Consider the following 22,604-nt stretch of genomic DNA (forward strand, 5'->3'; position numbering starts at 1 on the left):
TTAGAAATAATCAATCTCAAAATTTTAGTGAATTCAGAATTACAATTCAATTTCGAATGTCTTCATTTGGTTTTTGTAAAAAATATAACTTGAATGTATGTTAGTGTTGTTTTGAGTTACGCAATAACAAATTTAGTTTTACATGTTAGGTACATAGTTTCTTAATTTTGAGTGTATCTATTTCCTCCATTTTTTGCAGTAGATTATCTTAGTATTTCAATATATAGTATGAGATAAGATGAATGGCACTCGATGTATTTATTTTAAAATTCTTAATAGTTTTTATTTGTAACTTATTGTATTTTAAGATAAACCATTTTCAGAATAACAAAGAAAATTAAGCTAAAACACATTTTGTATTTTCTCCCCAAATTTACTTTCATCACCTTTTACAATTTGTATTTTTCTAAAGTCAAGTAATCAAATATTTAGAAATGACCTTGGCTGAGCGCGGTGGCTCATGCCTGTAATCCCAGCACTTTGGGAGGCCAAGGTGGGCAGATCATGAGGTCAGGAGATCGAGACCATCCTGGCTAACATGGTGAAACCCCGTCTCTACTAAAAATACAAAAAATTAGCCATGTATGGTGGTGGGTACCTGTAGTCCCAGCTACTTGGGAGGCTGAGGCAGGAGAATGGCGTGAACCCGGGAGGCAGAGCTTGCAGCAAGCCAAGATGGCACCACTGCACTCCAGCCTGGTTGACAGAGCAAGACTCTGTCTCAAAAAAAAAGAAATGACCTCAATAAGCAGAGTGCTCAGCACATAGTAAGTGCTTAGTTAAATATTTATCGTATCAATTAACAAGGCAATTTGATTTGCTTTTATTCACTACGAACTATCTTGCAAAGTATTAGACCACTCCTTTTTTTTTTTTTTTTTTTTTTTTGGAGTTTTGCTCATTGTCCGGGCTGGAGTGCAGTGGTGTGATCTTGGCTCACTTCAACCTCCGCCTCCCGGGCTCAAGTGATTCTCCTGCCTCAGCCTCCTGAGTAGCTGGGATTACAGGCATGCACCACTAGGCCCAGATAATTTTTTGTATTTTTAGTAGAGATGGGGTTTCACCATGTTGGCCAGGCTGGTCTCTAACTCCTGACCTCAGGTGATCCACCTGCCTCGTCCTCCCAAAGTGCAGGGATTACAGCCATGAGCCACCATGCCCGGCCTAGCCCACTTTTCTTTATTTGTCTCTTTGCATAGCTCCTAAGAGATTAATTCATAGATTTTTCAGTAATGTCTGTTTCCAGAAATGCTCTCAGTTTGTCTAAAGTGTTTACATGAAGTCAGATTCATTCACTACATAAAGTTCTGTTGCACATCTATTATGCATTGGACATTGGGCTGACCTAAAAGCTGAACACATGATTCCTGCCTTCAAAGAGCTTGAGAGAGTTGAATAATGAACAGATGATGATAAGAGCAAAAACTGATAAGTGCAATTAATGGTATGTTCAGAGGACCAGGACTAAACAGAAGTATACTTCAGAAAGGTTTTAGGGTTAGAAAAAGATTCACAGAAGATGAGCTCACTGATTTTTAAAAAGTTTAAAAAGTCAATTAAAGTTTTATTTCTCAGTTTGGGGCTAAGAGCATCTCAAGCCTACTTGTCTCTGCCTTCAAAATAAATCTTATCAGATAAGGCTAAAGTAGAACAATTAAGTAGCTAAACAAAAGTAAGCTTTTACAACACCAAAAGCATAATTCACCAAATAAAAAAGATAAATTAGACTTATTGAAGTTAAAACCTTTTTCTCTGTTAAGAGAATGAAAAGACAATTTACAGACTGGAAGAAAATATTTGCAAATCATATTATCTGGCAAATATTCTTATATTCAGAAGACACAAAGAACTTTTGAAACTTAACAATAAGAAAACAAACAACCCAATAAAAAAATGAGCAACAGATTTGAACAGACACTTTACCAAAGAAATATGAATAGCAAACAAACACATGAAAAGATGCTCAACATCATTAATCATTTAGAGAAATGCACATTAAAACCTGAGACACCACTACACACCTATTAGAATGTCTAAAAAAACACAAACCAACAATACTGAGTGGATACAGTGCAACTAGAACTGTCACACATTGCTGGTGGGATTGCAAAATTTTACAGCCAATTTGGAAAGTAGTTTGTCAGTTTCTTATGAAGACACACTTACCATATGACCCATCAAACTACTTTTTATCCAAGAGAACAAAAGCTTATTTTACATAAAAACCTTTATATGAATGTTTATACATTGATTCACAATGTCCAAAGGTGGAGACGATCCAAATGTCCTTCAACTGATGACTGGATAAACTAACTCTGAGACATCCATATAGTGAAACAGTACTCAGCAATAGAAACGCGCTACTGGTACATTCAATAATGTGGATGACTCTCAAATGCATTTTGCTAAGTAAAGAATTCAGACCCCCAAATCTACATAATGTATGATCTCATTTATGCGGCATTCTAGGAAAAGCAAAATTATAGGGACAGAGAACAGAGGATTGGCAGAGGGCTGACTACAAAGAAACAGCACAATGGGAATTTTCAGATTGACGGACTGTTCTGTATTATAATTATGGTGATAAAGATGACTATGTTTTGTCAAAACCATAGGACTATATACAACAGTAATTACATTTTACTGTATGTAAATTTTAAAAATGAAAACAGTAGAATTTCTACATTCTCGTGTCTTCCCCCAAATTATACATAAGGAAATAAACTCAATTTTTAGTAGAATGCCCTCAATATTTATAGTGGGTAAACAAGAGTATGGACTATTTAGTTATACATATATATGTGCATATATACATATTGACAAGTGCTAAATCCAGGTTGACCATTTGAAGTACAGAAGATTGAACAGAGAAAATTAATTTTAAATTAATTAAATTACTGATAAGGCTTAGTTAGTTTGGGCTACTATAACAAGATACTGTAGACTCAATAGCTTATATAAAGAAGATAAATTTATTTCTCATAGTTCTGGAGATGGGAAGTCTGAGATCAGGGTGCTGGCATGGTTGGACTCTGGTGAGGGCCCTTTTTTGGGTTACAGACTGTCATCTTCTTGCCGTATTCTCATACAGTGGAAAAGGTGAGAGAGCGCTCTAGGGTCTCTTTTATAAGGGCACTAATTCCATTGATGAGGATTCTATCCTCATGACCTAATTGCTTCCCAAAGACTCTACCTCCTAATACTATCACATTGGGATACAGACTGTCATCTTCTGTCTATAATTACCTCCCAAAGACTAATTGCCTCCCAAAGACTCCACCTCCTAATACTATCACATTGGGATACAGACTGTCATCTTCTGGGATACAGACTTTCATCTTCTTGCTGTATTCTCATATAGTGGAAAAGGTGAGAGAGCTCTCTAAGGTCTCTTTTATAAGGGCACTAATCCCATTGATGAGGATTCCATCCTCATGACCTAATTGCCTCCCAAAGACTCCACCTCCTAATACTATCACTTTGGGAATTAGGGCTTCATTTTATGAATTTGGTGTGTGTGTTGGGAGAAAACACAAACATTCAGTCCATTGCAGGCTCTTCCGCAAAAAAAGTATGAAAATAAAGATTAAGGGTAACTCACATGGAGGTACAAAAGCATCATCAAGAAAAATCTACAAATAGTGAGAAAGTAAATCTTGGCTTTTGGTTTTAAAGAAGAACCTTCGTTTTCAGTTCTGGCTTACCATTGACCCTGAAATAAGTTGAAAAAAGTGGGCACTAAAAGTTCCACTACCATATGTATTGGGAATTCCCAATAAATCAAATCTATTTTACTAGTTAGGACTCCTTTGATTGCAAACAGCAGAAACCCAATCTCAACTAGATTAAACAGTAGGGTAATTTACTGGCCCACAGAACCCAGAGGATGACAGAAAAAGCAAGGTGTAGGAAACTGAGATAATACAATAGGTCAGATTATTATATCAGACTCACATGAATTAGTTACCTTACTCTGTCAATCTTTACCAATAATTTCAGAGACATAAGTAATATGAGACATAGGTGAAGCAGAGGAATGTTCTGGGACCACCAATGTAGGTCCACACATCTTTTCTTATATCTGGATGCATTCTGGCCCAAATCGGTATACAATTACTATAAACAATGCATGAGGCCACATTACTCACACAGAAGAATGTTGTTTGGTTCTGAAGCATTTTCATTTTATACCCAAATATAAAATGAAGTTTTAAGTTATATGGTTTACATGAGACTTTCCAGATAGCCATGCCTCATAAATCCATAGATTCCAAATTTGCTTACTTTAAGTGATTCTACACAGACCAAGTATATCTTTCTGAAGACATTGTGTGAATGACGATTCTCCTTGTAATTTTTATTGGTGTGTCTTCCAGAAGGTCAGCCATTCACGGGTTTACAAAGAAATTTTTCCAGGTCACCTTTCTCATTTTTCTCTCTGGATGTGCCACCTCCTCAATGTCTCCATGAAAAGGAGAGAATGGGTGTAGTCTTGCAGCTATTTTCTTCTTGGAACCAAAGCCTCAAGGACCTCTTAAATCAGGGACTCCACCTCACCAAGAAGTTTCTTTCTTTTTCTTTCTTTCTTATCCTTTCTATAGCTCAATCTCTGCTTGGCTTGATTTTGCTAATGTTCCTTCCTTACAGTTTGGAAGATGGCTACCAGCAAACAGCTTGACTTTAGAAACCTTGTGCTGTGGTCTGAATGTTGGCATTTCCCCAAAATTCACATGTTGGAACAGCATCCCCAATGTCATACTGTTAAGAAGCAGGACCTTCAGGTGATAATTAGGCCATGAGGGTCTCCACTCTCATGAATGGGATTAAAGCCCTTATAAAAGGGCTAGTGGGAGCTTGCTTGCCCTTTCAGCCATGTGAGGACACAGCAAGATGGTGCCATCTATGAGAAATTGGCTCTCAGCAGACACTGAATCTGATAGTACCTTGAGCTTGGATTTCCCAGCCTTCAAAATAAGTTTCTGTTGTTTGCAAATTACCCACTGTAAGGTATTTGTTATAACAGCCCAAATGGAGGAAGACACTCCAGTAAATATAATTATTTTTTATTTGTTTGTTTCCCTCTCAGAATCCCAGGAAAAATCCTGATGCTCCCTGTCTGGCTCATGTGCCATCTCACTGTTGGCACATGAATTCAAGTCTAGGATCAAACGAAATCAGGGGAGCAAGTTTCTTTCTTTAGGAAGGGAGATAGGAGAACTTCCTGGACTGCTGAAAAATAATAGCTGAGTTCACCAAAACATCTGAATCATTCTTGTTTTAAACATAACCAGAGTTCAGTCAGAATCCTGGTATTTTGTTAATTGGTATATTCTTATAGACACTTTTATTCATGTTTTACTAGGTGTGAGTTTAAAGTAAGACTTTTTAAAAAAATTTATACCAAGTTAACATAGAATGATTATTTTTCAAATTATTTTTTTGGAGGAGGAAGTCATAATCTAAAGTAGTCTTCAAATATTTAAAAGCCTTTTGGAATTTTGTATATAAATGCTTTCAAAACCAGTTTGTGAGTTTTACAATAGAATTATTCTTATTAATTTATAAAAACATAATAATTTTTTTGTCTGTAGTCAAATGTTTTATCATTAGCATTTGTCTTAAAAGGAAAAATGGAAAGTTATTCAATATATAGTGACAAAAAAATTTCAAAAGTCTTTAGGGGTCAGACCGCTACAAAATTAACAAACAATATTTTACTCTAAAACTGCATGCAATTCCATAAAACGGAATACTGGCTATAAAGAATATAGTGGCAATAAATCCTTAAGAGTATGAGATTTGCCACATATTTAAAACTAAAATTTGTTTTTTTGTGAAAATGCTGAAAGATTTATTTTCAATTTTGTTTTATGATATATATTTTGACTACATGACCAATGAGTTGGGTCTCCTCTATCTCATATATATATATATCTCATATATATCTATCTCATATATATATCTCATATATATATATATATATCTTGGAGATATATAATCTTGGAGATTTTATATATATATGGCATATTTATGCAGGCAAAAATACACGATTATAATAAAAAATGTGGACTCTGATCATTCTGTGTGACTGGGAAGTAATGTGCTCCAGTCACCATCTCCTCCTCCTTCAGCCTTTAGATAGATAAAGATTACTTCAACTTAATTTACTAGATACCCCAATGGCACCAGGTCTGGGGAAGTTATTCTCAACCTTCCTGTAATTTTCAGGGTATTCTTTTTTGTGTCTTTGCTAATTAGCTTAGGACAGCCTTCAAGGAAGTTGTTTTGTTTCGTCTTCATTTTTGCCAACAGTGCTGTTTGGGTTCTGAGGTGGATAGAGAAAAGTCCCCCTGAGAAGGAAAGGCATGGGTTTGGGCACAAAAACAACAGCAGCAACAGCAGCAACAGCATCTAGTCAGCTCATGTCATCTTGGCTTTTGGTAAGGAGAGTTAACAGAAATATGCCCTCCCAAGCACAGTGAAGAAAAAAAAAAGTTCTTCTTTAGACCTTCCCAGAGGGGTAACGTTTCTGTTAAGAATTTTGGAAGGATCAGTAGGACCCAGCAGAAGGGCAGGTGAGAGCAGAGAGAAAAGAAATCTAAGCCAAGGTAACACTGTGTAAAATGCAGCCATTCAGGAACTGAAAGCAGTTCATTGTGGATAAAGACCGGAGTGTCGGGCCAGGAAATTTCCTGGTTTGTTAAGGAATTTGGATTTCACAATGTAAATTACAGAGTCCATTTGAAATAGATAATCAATATGAATAAGCTGCAGTTTTGAAGAATCAGTCTTGGAGTTAGAGTATAGATATGGGCAGATGTGATCAGAAGCAGGGATGAGAGCCAGCAATATTCCACGTGAGAAAAGCAAGACAGTTGAGCTTATGCAGGAGCAGTGAGAACAGAATAAAAGTTGTCATAATCTATTGGAAGTGAGAATTGAGAGAGAAGGAGGAGTTCTTCATATTGTACCAAGAAAAATCTTTGCAAAAAGTAGTTATGATAATCCACTCACCTTGCTTAAAATGCCTTCATTGCTTTCATGTTCTCCTTAGACAAAAAGACAAAATTCCTTATCTATTTAACTTTGCATCTCTCGTGCTTATTATATAGTAGACACTAAAGAAGTACAAATATTCTGCATCCCATCTCCTCCCTTTCCTATGAGTATGTGCCATTTAAATTGATCAATTTTGCCCCCTGAGGGTGGAGAGGGATTTTAAAGAAGACAAACTGAGGTTACTGTCAGGGGTAGAGCTGGAAGCAGCGTTTGGGACTCACAGTGCCAACTTTGACGTACATTATCCAAATAAGATAGCTAAGATAAAATTCTCAATAAGCTATACATTTCGATACAAATATAAAAATTATTGTTATGCTTTTTTGCACATTTTACACTTGCTGAGTTCGTTCTCGGTCTTTGGTCGAATGTTAGTAAGTATTTTGAGGGTCAGATATGCAAATCTTACCACAGCATAACTGCAATCTAAGACTGTTCATTATTTTAAAGAACCTTTTTCATATAAGCAAAACTCAGGAGTATTTTTGAGTGTAAAATTTTGTCAAGATCATCTGATATATTTCTATAAATGCATGCCTTGAGGTCTTTTTCTGAGCATAGTTAACCCATTTGGGATAAACATTCTTAAAATAAAATGATCTTACATCAAATAAATATTGACATGCTTTTTGAGGTCATTTGACACAAGGCTAGAATATTAACAGAATATTGATGCACGTGTTTTCACCAATAACTAGAATTAAAATTCACTGCATTCATTTTATTATATAAATCTCAAGTATTAAGAAATCATATTAACTCATTTTGAGTTTTCATAGTCATTGTTATACCCTAAGCATCTAGTACAGGTACATAAGCTGTTCACATACAATGCTTGTAAGATGTTTTTCATATCCCATTTTTAAAAATAAACTTGAGGACCTAAGATGATAAAACAGAAGATTCTTTCAGGCTATTATAAATCTCTGCATGTTTCATTCTTCCTTTTCCATACTATGCTTCACAGGTAATAAAGGAAACAAAAAGAATGAGAATTGGGTTTGGAAAGGCAAAATTAGAGAGGAAAAATAGTTTTTATTATTGAGATAGATGATGGATTTACAGGGGCAGGACAAAAGATCCAGTCATTCTTCTAATGAATATTTTTGTTCCACATCAAAGCACAAATATGTTCCAGGGTTTGTGCATGAGTGGGTATTCATTATGATAAGAAATATTTCTTCTTGGGTGCCAAATAGCAGGGAATACACTTTATCCCAATTTAAAGCTAAACCCATATTTTGTTTATTTAAAGAGAGCTGGCAATACCTTCGTATCCCACAGAATAACTTCTTAGTTTCTAGGTTCTAAGGGACAATTCAAAATTTTCTCTGTATCTCAGAGGAGGCATTTGGCCAAAATTAATTTTAAGAAACTATTACATTTCCTAATTTTGGTCAGGGCGTGTGCGTGTGCGTGTGTGTGTGTGTCTGTGTGCCTGTGTTAGAAGGGAGGTTGTTCAGTTAAAAAGAGTTAACATGTATGATTGCTTGATAAGGGGTGAAGTGGATCTAGCATCTTAATTTTTTGAAATGAAATAATTAAGCTGATTTCTCTATAAGATGATCCACTCTTTTTCCAAATTCACTCATAATCACCCTTGCAGTGCTTGCTTCCTAAAGCCACCTTGGAGTCTGCTTTGCTGTCATTTCTTTCCTTGCATTGGCAGTTCCTTCCATCTTTTCTTTCTTTTATTTAAAAGAATGTTCCTGGCTGGGCGTGGTGGCTCACACCTGTAATCCCAGCACTTTGGGAGGCTGAGGCAGGTGGATCACCTGAGGTCAGGAGTTCAGACCAGTCTGGCCAACATGGTGAAACCTCATCTCTACTAAAAATACAAAAATGTGCCATGCAGGGTGGTGGGTGCCTGTAATCTCAGCTACTGGGGAGGCTGAGGCAGGAGAATTGCTGGAACCTGAGAGGCAGAGGTTACAGTGAGCCCCAAGATTGCACCATTGCACTCCAGCCCGGGCGAAAACAGCGAGACTCAATCTCAAAAAAAAAAAAAAAAAAAAAAAAAAAAAAAAAAAAAAACAACAACAACAAAAAGAAAAGAGTGTTCCCAAACCAAAACACCAAGTTCAGAAAGATTGCCATAGTCAAGGACAGGTCATAAAGGTTTCAAATGAGGATGTCAGATGAAGAAAATATAACAAATACATTAGATACAAGTAGATTCAAAATGTTATAGATAATAAGTAGTCAGAATGCCCCCCAGTTGTGTGACTGCCCTAATCCTGGAAACCTGTGACTGTGTTATATGACCTGGCAAAGGGACTTTGCAGGTTGTATTAGGGTTCTCTAGAAGGACAGAACCAATAGGATATATGTATATATAAAAGTGAGTTTATTTGGGAGAACTGGCTCACATGATTACAAGGCAAAGTCCCCCAATAGGCTGTCTGCCAGTGGGGAAGAGAGAAGCCAGTAAGTGGTTCAGTTGGAGGCTGAAAGCCTCAAAACCAGGGAAGCCAGTAATGTAGCCTTTAGTCTGTGATTGAAGGCCTGAGAACCCCTGAGAAGCTGCTGATGCAAGTCCCAAAGGTGGAAGAACCCGAAGTCTGATATCCAAGGACAGGAAGAGTGGAAGCAAGTGTACAGCATGGTAAGAACAAAGCAGCCAGCCAGTCTCACCTTCTTCTGATGGCTTTGTTCTAGCCATGCTGGCAGCCTGTTGGATGGTGCTCACCCACGTTGAGGGTGGGTCTTCCTCTCCCCGTCCATGACTCAAATGTCAATCTCCTCTGACAACACCCTCACAGACACACCCAGAAACAATACTTCACCAGTTATCTAGGCATCCTTCAATCCAATCAAGTTGACACCTAATATTAACCACCACACAGATTAATTAGAGATAAATTAAAATAGAGAGGTTATCCTGGATTATTTATCTAGGCCCAATCTAATTGCATGGGCCCTTAAAAGCAGAGCACTGTCTCTGGCTGGAATTAGAGAGAAGCAGCAGAAGGAAAAAAATCAGAGGGATGAGAAATGTGGGAGAGACTTGACCCCATGAGTCTGTTCCTGGAGGGGGTCAAATGGAAAGCAGGAGATGAAATGTGGACAGTCTCTGAGAGCAAAGATCAGCCCCTGGATGACAGTCAGCACAGAAACAAGAGCCTTCGCCCTCAACCACAAGGTACTGAATTGAACAATCCACCTATATGAACTTCGGAGAGGATTCTTCTCCACAGCATCCAATCAGGAACGCAGCCCTACTGACATAATTTGGGTTTTGTGGAATCCAAAGAAGAGAAAGCCTACCCAGACTTCCAACCTACAGAATCTGTGAGATAACAAATTTTGGGTTGTTTTAAGCCATTAATTTTGTGGTAATTTGTTTTGGCAGCATAGAAAAGTAACATATAGAGATATGGATTCTAATCAGAAGTTCTATTTTTACCACTAAAGGTTAAAACACACTTGGGGTAGCCTTTTCTCAACGTTTTACTTTCTTTTTATCAGGAGGGTTTAGTCAGGACAAAAGAAACCATTGCAGGTATTTCAAGCAGGAAAGATTTAACACAACATACTAGGCACTTTATAAACAGAAAACAAAAACAAGGGTTGAGGAAACAAAAGTCAGGAAAACTGCCTCACAAAATATGGAAGTTGAAAGAATCACAGGGAATCACCACTGATGATCTCAGTTATCTGTGGCATCACAATGAGTGATCATCAGGGGAATGTCTGGAAGCCACTGGTAAAATTTCATGTCTGCGGTATTCCTGCCTTGCCCTGCGGGAAGAATAATAATGGCTTCTTCCTCTGTTCTGCTTTCCAGATCTCATGTGACTGCCTTTCATTGGTGGAAGCTAACTCAGATCCCAGGCTTCCAGCCCCTGTACTACAGAGAAGAGCACAGAAGGAGAAATATGGCCCCGAGGGGCTAGCATATTCCTCTATCTCATTGTTTGCATTGCATCGATAACCACAGGCAGAAAATTAAGCAAGGAAAAAAAAAGGCAAGAAAAGGAACACCAGCCACCAAAGCACTTAGCGATTTCAGATTCAGACATTTACAAAGTGAAATTGCAAAAGAGTTTCTTCTTTGCAAGCTCCATTCTACCTGGATGAGTGCCATCACTCTGTCCGGATATTTTTTGTGTGTTTATACAGAATCATGTAATGCTAGCAGCTATACCTTAATTCTTTCCTTTTCAATTTTGCTCTTTTTACAAAGGAATGGAGAGTCTACTGAGGTTACTAGATACTTCAAGTCAAGATAGCTAGTTAGTAACTAAACAGGGTTAAGGTCTTTTGAAGTCTTTCTCATTTCCCAACTTACTGTCAAGTTCTACAGAGTCTGAGATTTGATACTACTTGCAGACTAACAAGTTAGCCTGCTACTGTTTTGTGAATACTGGCAGAAGACGCAGGACTCTTGGGTCAGAGACAAAAGACTTCAGTACTCATGGGATTAAAGTTAGCCTGCTACTGTTCTGTGGATACTGGCAGAAGACACAAGACTCTTGGGTCAGAGACAAAGGACTTCAGTACTCATGGGACAACAGTGGCCAGAGCAGATACTATACATACTGTAGGTTTGCATCACAGTCAAGGAACAGTAAGTTTGAATAATTAACTGTTTTTTTTTCAGCAAATGGAAGCAAGCTTGTTCTTTGTCTGGTGAGACACCTTACCTCAATCCTCAAGGTTGCTCACTGCAAATATAAATCACAGCAATGGCCCAACTAAAGGGCCTTGCATTCTTGGCATAACAGCAAGAATATGCAGCTGAAGGACAAAGGCAAATTGCGTCTCCCGACACCCACCAAGAAAGGGAGGACTGCAGGATATGCAGGCATTCACAGTTATAATTAAAAGTATTTCATATTTACGACATGCAAAATAGTATGTTTAATATACTATTGTACATGCTATATGTGCATGCTATTTCTATTTCTGAAATTTGCCTACAAGTCTGCATGTTGTTATAGTTCACTTTTCACTACTATATAGCACTGCATTAGGTGAATATGTAACAGTTTATTAATCCATTCTTCTGCCAAACAGTTGAGCTGATTTGCAGTCTTTTTCCATTTTGCTAATATAAATATTTTTGCATGTATTTCCTGCTACCTATGTTTAGAAGTTTCCCTAGAGTATCTGATTAGGTGTGAAATTACTTGATTATTGAGGCTAAAAATAACTATGTATTTATTCACAATTTGTGTTTTCTTGTCTGCGAATTCTCCATTCATATCCTTTGCCCATTTTTTGATTGGGTTGTTTCTCTTTTTAAATTTATTAAGAGTTCATAATTTCATAATGGATTCATAGTTAAAATCAAATCTCTTAGTAATAGAAAGTAACATTTTTAATTCCCCATCCACCCAAAACGGGGGGGTATCTATTAAAAAAACTCTAATTTCTTGAGGCCAGGAGTTTGAGACCAGCCTGGGCAATATAGCAAGACTCCATCACTAAAAGACAAAAAAAAACCCTATAATTTCTAATATTATTTTAATGGCAATATAATAAAAGCATTTTCTTTAAACGGACCAAACAAGGATGCTCTGTATCATGGTTTCTATTAACTATTGTATTGGAAGTCTTACCCGCATAAATAAGGCAAGAAATTGAAATAAGATATAAGGAGACACAAAGTAGAAAGAAAATGGTCATTAGTCATAGATGATGTAATTGTCTAATTATAAAAGCCAAAATTATTTGTGGAAAAATTATTAGAAATGGTAAGATGAATCACATTTGTAGTTTTGTTTTGCTTTTCTATGAGACCACTTCTGTGTGTATTTGATGATCTTTTATTGTGATCTCTCATGCTTGGCTGGTTTTAATCTGTGGACAATCTGGAGGCCTAAATTGACAATTCTTTCCACCAGTGGGTATTTATATTTGCTTCTCATTGGAGTCAGGGAACACCACAGATCCGGGACCACTTTAGTTACCTTCAGGGTTTCAGGTTAGAACCTGAACCACTGATTAAGCTCCTTGAAGTGGTTGCTGGCGAGAGGCTTAGTTTTCTTTTTACAATGCTGACGTTGATCTTGCCCTCAGACAACACACTCCTTACATGTTAGCTTAAATTTAGCATGCTGGCTGCAGTTTCAGCTTTTTTTTTTCCAGGGAGAGGGCAGTGGTGATAAGAGATTTTTCTTACTTCCTATTAGCTAAGCAACATGTTAAAAAGTATGTTTTATACAGAATCTAAGTGCTTTGTATTGGAAGGGATTTTTTAAAAACATTGTTTCTCATTTGACCCCATTGTTTTTTTTTAAGTCACCCTTACAGTTTGAAATTTCTTGTCTTGTGGACTATCAAAAATCAAGGTGTGGCCAGCACTTCTGGTTTCCTACTTAATATCCATTTTTCCATTTCTTCCTAATAACAGAACTCCAATTTTATTCTGGCTTGAAGTGTCCAGCTAAAAAAAAATCTCCATTTGCCAGTCTTTCTGGCAGCTAGGCACGCTCATGTAACTCAATTCTGGTCAATTATCTGAGGCCATAGTCATTTGCTTGAAGTTTCAGGAAAACTTCTTGACAGAGGTTGACTTTGTTTTTGTGTGTCCTTTTGTCCTTTCTTCCCTTCCTCAATTTTCTTGCCTAAAAGGTTAGTTAACTGTGATTATGATTGAGAGCATGGTAAAAGAATCCCAAAGACTTCAGTAGTAAAGTTCTAGCATCACTGTCCTTGTCTTGGACTTCTTGTAGATGAAAGAAATACCACCTTGTTGAATCCATCATTAATTAGGTTTTCAGTTACATATAGTTGGATGCATTTTCTGACTGATATATTTGGTATCTGATTTTGATGTAATGTTTACTTAGTGTCTAAATATCTTTAAGTAGGTTTTAGAAAAAAATCACAGTAGCAAATCACATTTATTTTATATGTTTGGTAATTTAAAGTGTTTTGCTTTATTGTGGTTAATTACAGAAGCAGATGGTATTAGATACACCTATGCTTGCTATTTCAAGAAAACCTTATTGAAGCTATAATTTGATCTAATTCTAAGAAAAATGAAAGTATAATTTAAATCAATAATTATTATCTGATAGTAGATATTTTTCATGATGAACACATCTTACATTCCCAGTTAGAAAATGATCTGATTCAATTTATAATAATGCCCTATTATTTCTTCCAAGTACAACTATTAATGGACTTTAATTCGTATCATATTGAGTCTGCTTTAAAAGCACTAAGGGTTATTTATACATTGTTTTTCCACTTGTTGCTAAGAAGGAAAGTAATAGAATTGACTATCCCTTAACTATTTCATTTATTTTAACTTACTTTGATTTTTTTTGGAGATCTGGTAACTATTGTCATCCAGATGGCCATACTGGATAAAACTCACATTCCATATTCAAAATTAACAGTAAATGACTTTTCAGGTTTGGAAGATAGGGCAGTTTGACTTTGCTGTATAATCTTTACTGTCAATATTTTAATCAACTGAAAAAACCTCATTCCATCTCAAGTTCTATCCTCAGGCAGAGTTGTAATAATCATTCCTAAAGTGAAGGAAAGAATTTAATAGAAGAATAGAATTTAATTAAAAGAAATAAATAGAAGAGGAAACTAGAAAAAAGTGGATGCTTTCTCCACTTCGAGTTGAGGCTTCACGGGATAACCTTGAACTACTCAATCTGATTTAAATGTCTCACTTCAGTGCTTCCAGAGTTCCAGGTGCTACCAAGACAGTATCTCACTGAATAATCTGGAGGACCCACTGGAGACTACTGGATGACTATAGGCTCAAGAAGCAGGCAGGCAGGATTCAAAGGTAAATAGGAGGCTAAACCATGAGCAGGGAGCTGTGGATCTCCAAGAGCTGGGTAGCAACAAAAGGAATTAGCACTTAATGTTTCCCATGCGCCAGGCACTGTGCTAGGTGTTTTATATGTATCATCATACCTAATCCTCTCAGTAAACCTGGGAAGAATGGACTTAGTAACTGCATACCAAAGACATCAAACTTTATGGATATTCTTGAGCCTCTTCAGCTTCCTCTTATCTGTTGTTCTTATTCCACTGCAGAATACAGCAGTGAAGACCTTCAAATCAAACAAACTAAACATATGCTTGAAGGTGGGCTTGTGGGTAGGAATTCCCTTGTGGTGTTTTTTATCTTTGATTTTTCCCACCCTACTTAGATACAAAGGCAACACAGAAAACCATTCCTACTAGCTTCTTCTGTGTGGCAAGATTTTTTTCTAACTTTGTTTCTACACTGAGGCTATTGTCCACTGTTGGGCCCAGCTTTATGCAAGAGTCTGCAACCCAGCTTCCTACTCTTCTTGGCCACAGGGCCTCTGTCTCCATCTGTACTGGTCCGTTCTAACACTGCTATATAGTACTACCTGAGACTAGGTAATTTATGAAGAAAAGAGGTTTAATTGACTCACAGTTCCACAGGCTGTACAGGAGGTCTCAGGAAACACGCAATTATGGCAGAGGGATGGAAGGAAAGCACGCACAATCTTCACATGGCCGAACGGGATAGAGAGACAGGGAAGGGGGAAGTGCTACACACTATTTTTTTTTTTTTTTTTAAGACCGAGTCTCACTCTGTCGCTCAGGCTGGAGTGTGGTGGGATGATCTTGGCTCACTGCAACCGCCACCCCCCGGGTTCAAGGGATTCTCCTGCATCAGCCTCCCAAATAGCTGGGATTACAGGCATGCACCACCATGCCCAGCTAATTTTTTGTATTTTTAGTACAGACGGGATTTCACCATGATGGCCAAGCTGGTTATGAATTCCTGACCTCAAGTGATCCGCTCACCTTGGCCTCCCAAAGTGCTAGGATCACAGGTGTGAGCCACCACGCCTGGCCAGCTACATACTTTTAAACAATCACATCTCATGAAAACTCACTCACTATCATAAGACCAGCGAGGGGGAAATCCGACCCTATAATCCAATCACCTCCCTTCTGGAATGCTGGGAATTACAATTCAACATGAGATTTGGGTGAGGACACAGAGCCAAGCCATATTGAGAGGTAAAAACATGCTGGCAGCCCTTGCTCGCTCTCAATGCCTCCTTGGCCTCGTTGAGGAGCCCTTCAGCCCACCACTGCCCTATGGGAGCCCCTCTCCGGGCTGGCTGAGGCTGGAGCCTGCTCCCTCTGCTTGCAGGGAGGTGTGGAGGGGGAGGTGTGGAGGGAGAGGCGCGGGTGGGAACCAGGGCTGTGCCTGGCGATCACGGGCCAGTGCAAGTTCCGGGTGGGCGCCGGCTCGGCAGGCCCCACACTCGGAGCCGCAGGCTGGCACCACCGCCCTGGGCAGTGAAGGGCTTAGCACCCGGGCCAGCAGCGGAGGAGGAGGCGCTGGGTCCCCCAGCACTGCCGGACTGCCCCTGTGGCACTCAAATTCTCACCTGGTATCAGCCAGCTCCCTGCAGGGCAGTGCTCCGGACGGGCAGCCCGCCATGCCTGAGCCCCCTGCGGTGGGCTCCCACGCATCCCTAGCCTCCCTGACAGGCACCACCCCCTGCTCCACGGTGCTTGGTCCCATCGACAGCCCAAGGGCTGAAGAGTGCAGGCACGCAGCTCAGGACTGAGGAGCAGCTCCACCTGCAGCCCCAGTGTGGGATCCACTAGGGAAGCCAGCTGGGCTCCTAAGTTGGGTGGGGACTTGGAGAACATTTATGTCTAGCTGGACGATTGTAGATGCACCAATCAACACTCTGTGTCTAGCTCAAGGTTTATAAATGCACCAATCAGTGCTCTGTGTCTAGCTAATCTGGTGGGGATTTGGAGAACCTTTATGTCTAGCTAAAGGATTGTAAATACACCAATCAGCACTCTGTGTCTAGCTCAAGGTTTGTAAACACACCAATCAGCACCCTGTGTCTCGCTAAAGGTTTGTAAACGCATCAATCAGTGCTCTGTGTCTAGTTAATCTGGTGAGGACTTGGAGAACTTTTATGTCTAGCTAGAGGATTGTAAATGCACCAATCAGCACCCTGTCAAAACAGACCAATCAGCTTTTTGTAAAATGGACCAATCGGCTCTCTGTAAAATGGGCCAATCAGCAGGATGTGGGTGGGGTCAGGTAAGGGAATAAAAACAGGTTGCCTGAGCTAGCAGTGGCAACCTGCTGGGGTCCCCTTCCACACTGTGGGAGTTTTGTTCTTTTGCTCTTTGCAATAAATCTTGCTGCTGCTCACTCTTTGGGTCCGCACTGCCTTTATGAGCTGTAGTTGTAACACTCACTGCGAAGGTGCAAGAGTACGACCCCACCGGGAGGAATGAACAACTGCAGACGCGCTGCCTTGAGAGCTGTAAAACTCACCCCGAAGGTCTGCAGCTTCACTCCTGAAGCCAGCGAGACCACAAACCCACCAGAAGGAAGAAACTCTGAACACGTCCGAACATCAGAAGGAACGAACTCCGGACACACAATCTTTAAGAACTGTAACACCCACTGCGAGGGACCGTGGCTTCATACTTGAAGTCAGCAGCGAGACCAAGAACCCACCATTTCTGGACACAATGTTACCAGTGTACAAATTTCTCAGTAGAATCCAAGTTGTAGTTCACTGGGGATTTTCAGATGGTCCCAGCCAAATGCCAGCTCCAGAGCTTGCTTACTGTGTGGATTCCTGCTTACACAGTCCTTCTGGTCTCCTTGAACTTTCACCATTTTCCTGCCAGTTTAGTCATGCACTAGAAAATGTCTTTGATCTGTTTGCTTTTGTTTTGTTTTATCCAGTGTTATGTGTGCTCTATTGTTACAGAATTTCTCCAGACATCTTACCAGAAATGGAGATCTGGACTTTGTTGAGGAAATGTACTTGACAGATAATTTGGAGGTCATATTACAAAGGCTTAGTGATTAGATTGATAGATTAGAAAGATGGAAGTGTCTGGATTGACTCCAAGATTTCTGGATTCAACAGATGAATTAGTGCCCTTTGTTCATTGAGTTAAGACACCAAGAAAGAGGCATCAGTTTTGGGGGAATGATGATGAATTCAGTTTTAAAAACCCATTTTGTCAACAGATAAAACTAATTTTCAGCTTTCTATTTGTAAAGTGAAGAAGTATCTATTTTACAATAGAGTTTTTATTGATATTAAATGTAATACTGAATGTGAAAACCTTAGTAGTCTATAAAGGGCTATGCAGGTGTTGGAAACTTAGAAATCCTTCTTCTTTCCCCAAAGCTAATTGGTAAAAAGAGGTACTCAGAGTCTTCCTTATGATACATAGGTCCAGTGGATAATAGGGTGTGATAACTAGGATAAAAAGGAGAAATAAGTTGCTAGACAGTTATGAGCAATATAAGGTTTTCCCAAAATATACAAACCATTTGTTGAAAGATCATTTATCAGTCTGAATATGTGATGCTTTAAAGGTACTGAGGTGAAATCTATTATGCACTTATTTTACGAACCACAATTATTATTTGTGGAATGCTCAAAAGATGGACAACATAGGTGTCTGGATTTAGGAAGTGCTTTTATGAGCTAGAAGTTTTTTAAAATTTTATTGTGGCAAGAATGCTTAACAGAAGGGCTACCCTCTAAACAGATTTTTAAGTGCACAGCACAGTATTGTTATCTCTAGGCACAATGCTGTAGGTCTGTAGAACTTATTTATCTTGCATAACTGAATTTTTTTGCCGATTAGCACCTCTCCATTTCCCCTCTACTCCCAGACCCTGGCAACCACCATTCCACTCTCTGCTCCCGTGAGTTTGACTATTTTAGATACCCACATGTTAAGTGGAAGCTTGTAGTATTTGTCCTGTGTCTGGCTTATTTCCCTTAGCATAATGTTCTTAAGTGTTCTTCAGGTTGTTGTGTATGTCAGGAATTATTTATTTTATTTAACAAAAAGAAGAAATTCCTCCTTTTTAGAGGCTGAAGAATATTGCATTATATATACATACACATACGTGTATATACACACACACACACACAACAGATAACATTAGAGAAGGAATTTTTATTTGCAGAAATAAACAAACTTTAATTCCTGAAAGAAAGCCAAACTGAGATACATTTAAATGAGCAAGTTAAAGAGTCCTATATTCCAGAGCTCTCCAAAACGTCCTGGAACATTTGTGTGCTGCCAGTAGGTCACAAGTGTGGCTGGACCTGAGTCAGGGCCCAGAAATGAAAAAAATCCTCTTGCTTCTAAGAATAATATGTGAGAAGTGCCTGTCAAGTAAAGAATACTTTTCAGAAAGATAAATGAACAAAGATTTTACCTTTCCACAAAAAGAAAAAAAATGAAAAGGGGAAGAAAATTACAGAGTCACCTTTCGTAATAAACAGACCTGTCCTGTTTTTCCCTGTGTGACCTGTAAGTATTATTTTCTATTTATGTCACAGCAAGTAAGTGTTTGGGTGGCTTATTTTAAGGCTTTCATCCATACTTTCCTGCCTCTATTTTAATATTTCTTTTAAAGCCTTGTAGCAAAATGCAACATGCATAAATTACATAAATTATAATACAGATTGATGAAAGGCCACAGATTGAACACAGTCATCGTAACTAGGATGTTTTCATTACCTTTACTCTAGAAACCCTGCTTGTGAGCCTTTGAAGTCACTACCTTCACCCAAAGGTAACCTCTATCCTGACTTCTCATCTGATTAATTTTGACTATATTTAAACTTTATTTAATTAAATCATCGTGTTCTTTTTTTCTTTGTGAGGTTTGTTTGCTTAACATTATTTTAGTGACATTCATACATATTGTTATATGAGACTGTAGTTTGTACACTCTTGTTAGTGTATAATTAATATTTTATTATATGAATATGTCACCATTCATTCATTCTCCTGTTAAGGGATAATTGTGTCGTTTATAGTTTTGGAGATGTTGCAAATAGTGCTACCATAAACACTATTTTACATATATATTTCTTATTTTATTTTATTTGAGATGGAGTTTTGCTCGTGTTGCTCAGGCTGGAGTGCAATGGCAGGATCTCGGCTCACTGCAACCTCAGCCTCCCAGGTTCAAGCAATTCTCCTGTCTCAGCCTCTCAAGTAGCTGGGATTACAGGCACCTGCCACCACACCTGGCTAATTTTTGTATTTTCAGTAGAGACAGGTTTCACCATGTTGGCCAGGCTAGTCCCGAACTCCTGACCTCAGGTGATCCTCCTGCCTCCACCTCCCAAAGTGCTGGGATTACAGGCGTGAGCCACCATGCCTGGCCTATTTTACATATATTGTAGTAAATACAGGTATGCATTTTGGAGATATATAGATATAGATATAGATATAGATATCCTTTAACACATGAGGCTAAATAATTTTCAAAGTGGTAGTCCATTTACAACCCCCAAAACTGGATGAGAGTTCCAGTTACCCTACGTCTTTACAAATAAACAAATACTTGGTCGCTGGTATTGCCAGTCTTTTAATCTTAGCCATTCTGGTGGCTGTTGAGGATTATTAATATATATGTTCTAAAATTAGTATTGTTCTGAAAACTGAAAGTATGGCTAACACTCCACATCATACATCTTTTCTTCCCTCCCCAGAGGTAACCATAATCTGAAGTTAGTAACATTTCCAGGCATCTTTTGGTACTTTTACAAGGTGTGTGTGTGTGTGTGTGTGTGTGTGTGTATTCGTAAATGATAATGTATACAACTGATTTTTGTTTTACAATTTTACATATGCAGCATTCCAGTTTGATTTTTCACGAAATATCTCCCCCAAATTTAGGAATTAGTCCATATTGATACTTACAAAGTCTATGAATTTTAATTGCTATATAGATAGCATGCAATTTGTTCCTTTTCCTAATAAAAGATAGGTTGCTTAAAAATTTTTGCTGTTGAACTGCGCTATGGTATCGTATATTTGCACGCAAATTTCTTATGGTAGAGACCTAGAAGGATAATGATTGAATCTTTAGTTTTGCACATATTTAAGTTTACTTAACATTGCCATGTGGTTCTCCAAAACAGGTTTAACATTTATACTCCCAGTAGAATTGCTTAAAATTTGTTTATCTGCCTTTCACCTATACTTTGATCTGCCAGGCTTTTACATTTTGGACAATCTTATGGGTGTCATTTATTCTGTATATAAATCTTTTGTCAGTTACATGGGTGTCAGAATTCATTCCCCTCATTTTCATTTGCCTTTTTACTTTATAATGTCTTTAGTCATCCTGAAGTTTTTAAATTTTATTGAATTCATTGTTCATTAAATTTTTTGTTTTTTGTGTGTGTCTTAAATCGTTCTACTTTAGTATCATAAAGGCATTCTCCTATGTTTTCTTATAATAGTTTATTTTTGCTTTGTATATTTAGGTTCTACCACTTGGGACTTATTACATATGTGCTGTTAATAGGGATCTAATTTTATCTTCCTCCATATGGATCACCAATAGTCTTTGCCTCATTTGTTGAATAATACCTGTCTTCTTACTGATGCTAATGCAACCCATACCATTTGCCAAATATCCCAATGTATGTGAGTCTGTATCTAGGCTTTCTATTCAGTTACATTTGTCTATTTGCTGACACCTGAAACTATGCAATATTGTTTTAATTACTAGAGCTTTATAATAAATAAAAGTATCCTTCTGCTTGTATAACTAAAATGGTCTGGGCTTTTCAATCTTTAATTGTTCCTATGAATTTGAGAGAGCAATTAACCAAGTTCCATTAAAAAAACTATATGAGGATTTGAATTGAATTGCATTGAATTTATAGAATATTTCAGTTTCTTATAATTTTCACATACCAAATTGCTTATTATAATTTTGTTGTTTTATATAATGTTTTAGATTTACCCTATATATTAAATAAATTGATTATTATTACTTTTTGTATCCCCTCCTGCCTTTTAAATTCCATTTTCATCTTGTGAAGACCACCCTTTGAAATTCTTTCACTGAGTATCTGTGAGTAGTCAAGGTTCTTTGTCTTTGTCAGAATATTTATTTTGCCATCACTCTTGGTAATGAATACTGGCAGGCACTACCCAGATCCCTCTTCCTCAATGAAAGACTTATTTCTTGAGCTGCTGAGAGTGCAGCAAGCCAACACAATCCAGCTTTTGGCCCTCTTCAGGAGTCCTTTAACCCAAGGTTGCACTCTTCTCCTTTGGCAGCGTTCATCCAGTGACTAACTGTCATAGGTGTATAAAGGCCCAGCCCACTTCCCCTAACTCAAGACAACTCTGAAGGGATATCCCAGATTCAAAACGAGGCCTTCACTGAGACTTCACTGCAGGTCAACTCTTCCCTCTGCTCAATCCTGCTTCCATTTCTTCTGCAGATGTTGTTCCCCAAAGCATTCCCTAACATACTCATTATACTCTTCTCTGACTCAGAGTATGCTTCCTGGGGAAGCCAACCTAAAACAGTTGGTGTCAGGAGTGGTTCAAGATAGTAGGCTAAGATGGGATTTATGATTTGAATCACAGGCCATGTGACTATCAATGAGGACCCCCTGGGTGGTAGGTATAGGACAGACAGACCTCGGCACAAGGTAACAGTGCAATAGTTAAAACTTTCATCAGTAATGAACTGGGGTGGTATTCTAATGTAAGGTTATAAACGAGTAGGTAAAATGTATCAGGCATTT

The sequence above is a fragment of the Nomascus leucogenys genome, chromosome 7b, assembly GCF_006542625.1.
Source record: "Nomascus leucogenys isolate Asia chromosome 7b, Asia_NLE_v1, whole genome shotgun sequence".
Lineage (NCBI taxonomy): Eukaryota > Metazoa > Chordata > Mammalia > Primates > Hylobatidae > Nomascus > Nomascus leucogenys.